The following is a 6,623-nucleotide window of genomic DNA, read 5'->3' as shown; positions in this document are numbered from 1 at the left end:
ATGTAGCTCTGAGGCAGCACTTTTCCCTTTTCACAAATCAAGGGAGCAGAGAGCTCTTCTTCTGAAGTTTCAGACCAGAGGACTTACAGTTACAGAGCAGTTTCTTTTCCTCTCATCCTTAGACAACTCTATGATCAGGGTCTATTATTTCCAATGTTCATGTTTAAATAATAAATAAAAATAAGTGTTCATGTTTAAATAAAAAAGATGAGCAATGCCACCTTTTCCTCTTCAGGCTGACAGCAATTAATCAAAGATACCATTTGAAGAGTGTACTGGATAGCTTTGTAAATTCCAAGCCCTCCACTATTAAAAACCAAACAGAAGGCAAAATTACATCTGCTGCTGGTTTTGTCAGCAGACAAACTTATATTGTACATTGGAAACACATTTTGCCAGGAACAATTGCAAGGGTTGTCAGCAACCAAGCACACTTACATGACTTTTCTTTTGGCTGGGGACTGGCTCACTTTCTTCTCTCTGGGTATTGGATTGCTTTCCTTCCTTTTCAGGAGCTCCAATAAATAATCATCACTGACACATCAAGTGACCACTAAGGACAAGAAGATGTTGCCTTATGCTCTGGTTTTGCATCTTCCCACCTCTCAGCACAAGGGCAAAGGGCAGGAGGAAAGAAAAAGAGAACAAGGATTTGGTGAGAGGTGTTTCCCTCTGTGCTTTATACATGTGTTTTGTACAGCACCTCGCACAATGGAGGTCTTTGTGTGTTTTACGACAATACAAATAATAGTAACAGTCTAGCTGGTGCCGAGAGCAAGAATTCCTGAGAATGAAGCATGCTCTTTTACCACTGGCGGGACAAGGGCATAATCTGGCCCTTGTCACTTTGTTATTTCTTTCATCTTTCACCTGAGCATTGGGTTTAAAACATTTCCAGCTCCAATGTAAGAACAGCTGTGGGAGCAAATCTTTGGTTACTTTATCTGGCAAACACTGAAATAACCTCTCGCCTTTCTTGCTCTTATGAAAATATTTGAAGACTTTTTTCTCTGCCCTTCAAAACTTTGGCTGAGTGTGGTGCTCAAGGCAGATTGACTAAAGCAAGCGAGTGCAAGCGTCCACATTTTACACCTGGTCAGGAATTCTCCTTTCATCCAGGCATTTCTTGAGAAATGATTGCAAGTGAAGAGCTGGTTTTGTGATGTGGACAAAATTCTCCAGGAAGTAAAGGATCCCTATCCTTTTCCCTATTGAAGTCAGTGGGACCTAAATTAAAATAATCAAATCACTGTCAAGTCACAAATGAAATGATTTTGAAAATGGATTTCAAACTATGACAGTCTAATGAACTGACCCCTTCTCACTGCCCTCTGAGGTTACAATTACCCAGGTGGTGCATTTGTAATCCTATGGCAAGAAGCTCTCATCATTCTTCAGGATTGTTATGCCATGCAGATGGGTTAGCAAAATGAGGCATGTAGCCCCCTTTTACTTTCTGGTTCATCTGTTTTCTGCAATTTTAAAATTTCCAGTGTGTTTTTAATATAAAAGGTGCCCAGCCTAGGCAATTCAGAAGATGCCATATTTATAAAGGATTGGCTGATGGACTGATTGAGTTAATTAAAATCTATTTTCAAAAATTGGTTATGCATACTTAATTTTAAACACTATCATGCTTAATTTTATTTTGGCTAGGGACGTATTTATTAAAAAAAATTACAATCAGCTGCACACTCAGATGAAAGTAGATGTAAAACAGATGGGTTGGGAAACAGAGAAAAAGTTCTGTTGTCATGAGGAAACACCCCATTGTGCCTTTATAATAACCAATTATGTGTTCTCTGCTGAAATATCCTGGTTTCCTTAGTTCAAATCTTGTCTGTGCATTGGCTCTACATACAGGGTCAGACACTCAGCTGGTGTAAATCAACATAGTTCCACTCGTTTCAGGGTTTGGCCCCATATGTGTAATAAGCTCTATAGTGAAGAAACAAGGTCTCTTGTATATTCCATTGACTTCAGTGGAGGTCCACCAATTTCCATCAGCTCAGACTCTTATCATTTCCACCAATAAAGAACAGCCATCAGACCCAAGAGTGCCACATTAATAAGTTCTCTAACTGAAATTAGACATGCATCTTCTGTCTCTATGATAATTGGATAGTATTATTAACACCCTATTATTGTGCCAGGCTAAACCAATCGTTAGTTTTACAACAAGATTTTTTAATTATTTTTTGTATATGTGTTGCAATTTAGTTATACCATAGTGAGAACTTAGTTGCTGAGATGGTAAAGAGTGTGGTCAATAAAGCAGTGGTAGTGATCAACTTTGGAAAAAAAAATATTGTTCTTCCTTGACTGGCAGGAAATTAGGCACTATTTGGGGCCTCGAGGATGGAGGAAGTGGAAGGTAGAGTAGGACGATTTTAGAAAGAACTGTGGCTCTACAAAGGAGGTAAAAGTATCCTACGAAAAATACCAACGTTGCAGAATACTTTGATCAATTTGTCAACAAAGAAGCTGGATCCTCTATGTGGAGGAGACCCTGAGATTCCTCTGGCCCTAGGGCTCCATAACACCATTCCATTCCACTTCCCAGGAGATGGGGGCATCAATACAGAAGCCTAGATCGATCAAATTAGGTCAACTGAGGCATCACACAAGCCTTGGGCCAAATCAGATATTTTTTTCTTGGCAGCGGGATGGGGAGGGAGGTTCTAACAAATTTAGTAATGATTTTATTTTCTCCATTTCTGCATTTTTCTGCATGTAGGACCCTAACAAAAAAGACTATTTCTGAACCAGCCAGAACCAACACTGGAGATTTAAAAAGAAACAAAGTATCAGAGGGGTAGCCGTGTTAGTCTGGCTCTGTAAAAAGCAACAAAGAGTCCTGCGGCACCTTCAGACTAAAAGACATATTGGAGCATAAGCTTTTGTGGGTGAATACCCACTTAGTCAGATGCATGTGGTGGAAATTTCCCACCACATGCATCTGACGAAGTGGGTATTCACCCATGAAAGCTTATGCTCCAAAAAGAAACTTGGCTCTCAGAAGATTTGCAGACCACTTGCCAGAAATATAGTTTAGAGAAACAGCCAGGCCTTTGGATAGTTATCTCCACCTTTCAGTCCTATCCATTTTCAGCAAGCCTCTATCCATGCAAGATTCCAAGACTCAATTTGCCAAGGTTTCAATGAGTGTCTGTCTTCTCTGCATCCTGTCAGCACACAAATAAAATAGGACTGAACTGTGTGCCAGTCCCACACAGACAAAAGAGATGCAACAGGATTGAAACTTTTTCATGGAACAAAAGACTCAAGGCAGGAAAGGAAGAACTGGTAATTGGATACAATCCAGCAACAACCAGGTGTCTCTACCATTTCCTTCTTGCAATTCTCTGCCCCATCACCAAGTTAATTTGTCTTATCCTGTCTCAGCGATGAATGACTCCTCTTTCCCAATCCCCTTCACCGCCTCTTATAGTCCCCAGCTGCTGGCAATTAAGCTAATCTGTAATTAATCAATTAAACTCCACTCTACATGTAGGGGACCCTATGTTTACAATTCCATAATCACAGAGCATAATATATTCAACCAGGGGGACCAAATGTCTGAAAAACTGCATTTTTAAAAAGGATCTACAAAGCAGCCTGTTCCCATCTTCCTAACAAAGAATATGCAGTAACTCACATTGCCGAAGACAGGAATAAAATTATCCATGAAAACGCAGTGCAAAGCACAGTATCAGGATGTGCTGGCCATCTGGCCAGGTATTGTAGCGAGGCTGTTCACTCAGGGAATAAAATGGAGCCCTTCATTACAAGGGTGTTCTATCAGGATGTGGGAGACCTGGATTCAATTTCCTGCTCCATCGCAGACTTGGCCCTCGATTCCCAAAGGGACTCCAGTGTCGCAATGCTGCCTGTTGCAACGCCTAACCTTTACGCACCCAGAAAATCAGGGGAACAACAATGGGATCCACGGAGCCTGAGTTAGGTGCTGAGGGCCCATATACAATAAATGGGGAGAGACAGGCACCTTAGAATGGGATCCACAAAAGCCAGCACGATAGGCAGAGAGCTGCTTAAGGTAACCAATGGGAGACACTGACAAGAGAGGTGTGTCCCGAGCCCCTCCTTCTTACAGAGTTAGCTGCCTAAATCCAGGCTGTAGGGAGCTACCTATCTCTGCTTGTGATCCACAGACAAGAACCCCTGGCCTGGAGTCAAGTGGCTTAGATGCTTAAGCTGCTTCTTGCAAGAATGAGCTAGGCATCTGCCTTACTTCACAAAGGTGGGGGTGGGGAAATGGTGCCTAGGTGATAGCTTTTAGCCAAGTGGCACTAGAGCACCCCCCGGTGATGTGAGAGACACAGGTTCAATTGACCCTCTCCCTTATGGGGAAACGGGGAACCCCATCTCTCAGAAGAGTGCACTAACCGGTGAGCTATGCTGTAGTCTGATGTGGCTTCCTCAGTCTCTCCTGATAAAGCTACTCCACTGTATATAAATACTTGAAAAGTCCCCTGGGTAGAGAAAGAGAGCAAGAATGTCTCAGTACCCTGATGGTTAGGGCACCTGCCCAGCAGACCAAGTCTTCAGCCCCCTGATCCAATTCCTTTTTAAATTATGTGGATCTGAGCCTCAGTTTCCCATCTGTAAAATGGGGATGATAACACTCACCATGTTAGACAAGGGAGCAGCGACCACTTAATCAGGTCAAACATGACCCTGAGAAGATGTGGTCTATTGGCTTGGGGACATGACCAAACCTACCACTTCTCATCTGCTGAGATTATATTGTGTGCTAAAGGGAGGTGCAATCTAATCTTCTCTGGAGCAGCAATCAGACCTCTTCAGTGTGTGCCTTCCAGGCCCCTTGAGCCATTCTGCCCTGTGCTGGCAGCCAGCTCTATTCCTTCCCTACTACGTTCCACCAGCACCCCTAAATATACTAAGAGCAGGACTTTGCCCCAGTGTGGTCACACTGGAGCATGAAATCCACCTGCAACCAGGCAAATTTAGCTTGTTTCAGGTCTTAATACACTAACCGCTGGAGGCTGTAAACACTTCTAAATATGAGGAAAACTTTGAGTGTGGGTAGAGTGAGTTATGATTTCACCTCATTTTTTACCTGAACCTAAGTCAATGCTGCTGGCTGTTTGTTTTTAAATCAAAGTTGAACTAAGCTAAGAAAAAATTATGCCAGGCAATTGAGTTTCATACCCAAAGTGAAGCAGAGTGGATATGAGCATTTTTAGTAAGGTTATTTTGTTATTGTCATTGATTACGAGGAAAGGTTTTCAGCAGCAGTATCTGGTGGCAGAAGGTTACATTAAAAACAATGTTCTTTTCTACAAAACCAAGCTGGTTTTAGACACCATCAGACTATAGACTCCAGGGAATGCAAAGCTGAATTCTCCAAATTACATACTCCCAACCTCAAATACACTTGGCTGAGCCTTGCGTTCACGATTTGATGCATTTGTAAGCCTCAGCCCATGTTGCAATCAGGAAGTCAGTCAGCTCCCTTCCCAGCATCCATCCTCTTGCATTCCTCCCTGAAACCTCAGAACCAGCTCTCCCACCGTTCTTTTAAAGAAACTGGACTCTGTCCTCCAAAGTGCAGGTATATTGTGTGTGGGGGGGAGGAAATTCCCTGTCTCTGTGAGCTAACCTGCAGGCTCTGTGCGCAAACCCCTTTGTTAATTTAACATTGTAGCCCCAGCACTTCGCTATGGCAACAAGGTGATCTCCATTCTTGATTTTAGGCAGATCTCATGAGAGAAGCCTCGGCAGTTTGTTACTGAGACTGAATGAAAATGGTAGTGGCACCTGTTCTACTAAAGGACTATTGGTCCTGATTGGACTATATAGTAAAACTGTTGGTCAAATCAGTTTATTGAATAATTTTAAACAGAAAGAAACCCCTGCTTGGACACTGGGAGAAGTGATCACTTAATCATAGTTCCATGTATACTAGAGAAAACTCCAGGAACCGAAGCATTTGTGTTCTTTTCCCCCATAAAATAGTGTTCCATTGAGCCAATGTGACATCTTTAGATTTGTGTATAAATCAGATTCTGCCTTCTCTTTAAAAACTGATGTTTAATAGTTCTACTGTAACCATATGGTTTTTCTATGGAAGGATGGTCCAGTGGTTCAGGAACTAGCCTATGACTTAGGAAACCACAGTTCAATTCTCTGCTCTGCTACAGACTTCCTGTCTGACCCTGGGCAAGTCACTTGGCCTCTCTGTGTCTCATATCCCTGTGACTAACACTAACACTGAATGAACTTGAAACCACAAGTAAACCCCTTGGTGTATATGTTATTGTGAAACTGTATACAACTCCTCTAGGGATTGACTAATGCAATTGCAGGTATTAGGAACTTCCAAGGCTTTTTGGACCAATACATGTGAAGTGGATTTCCTAAGAAATACCTGGGGTAACAGTAATAAATGACCAACTTTGAAACCACCCTTTTGAAGCTAAGCCGTGGAGAGGAAAACCCATTGTCTAATTACCTGCTCCTGAAACCTCCAGGTTGAAAGACCCTTGGACTGTATAAAGAGTGGACTAGACCTGCAATGAGTGTGTTTGTTCTGAGCTGAAGCTGTGATGAACTTGAAACCACAAGTAATCCCCTTGCGT

At 42.3% G+C, this 6,623-nt stretch overlaps 1 long non-coding RNA gene across 4 annotated transcripts in view; it reads right to left on the bottom strand.

Annotated features, from left to right (window-relative positions):
- Positions 1-6,623, bottom strand: part of LOC120380947 — a 77,208-nt gene that overhangs the window by 42,744 nt on the left and 27,841 nt on the right. The window contains exon 5 of one of the 4 annotated variants that reach the window (XR_005587888.1): positions 439-602. The exons of the other annotated variants lie outside the window; for them this stretch is intronic. This is a non-coding gene — a long non-coding RNA (uncharacterized LOC120380947). The remainder of the gene's footprint in view (positions 1-438; positions 603-6,623) is intronic. 4 annotated transcript variants of the gene reach the window in all.

This window comes from Mauremys reevesii, linkage group 13, assembly GCF_016161935.1.
Source record: "Mauremys reevesii isolate NIE-2019 linkage group 13, ASM1616193v1, whole genome shotgun sequence".
In the NCBI taxonomy this organism is placed as follows: Eukaryota; Metazoa; Chordata; order Testudines; family Geoemydidae; genus Mauremys; species Mauremys reevesii.
Note: the sequence above shows the minus strand (reverse complement) of the source record. Positions and strands in the feature narration are given on the sequence as shown.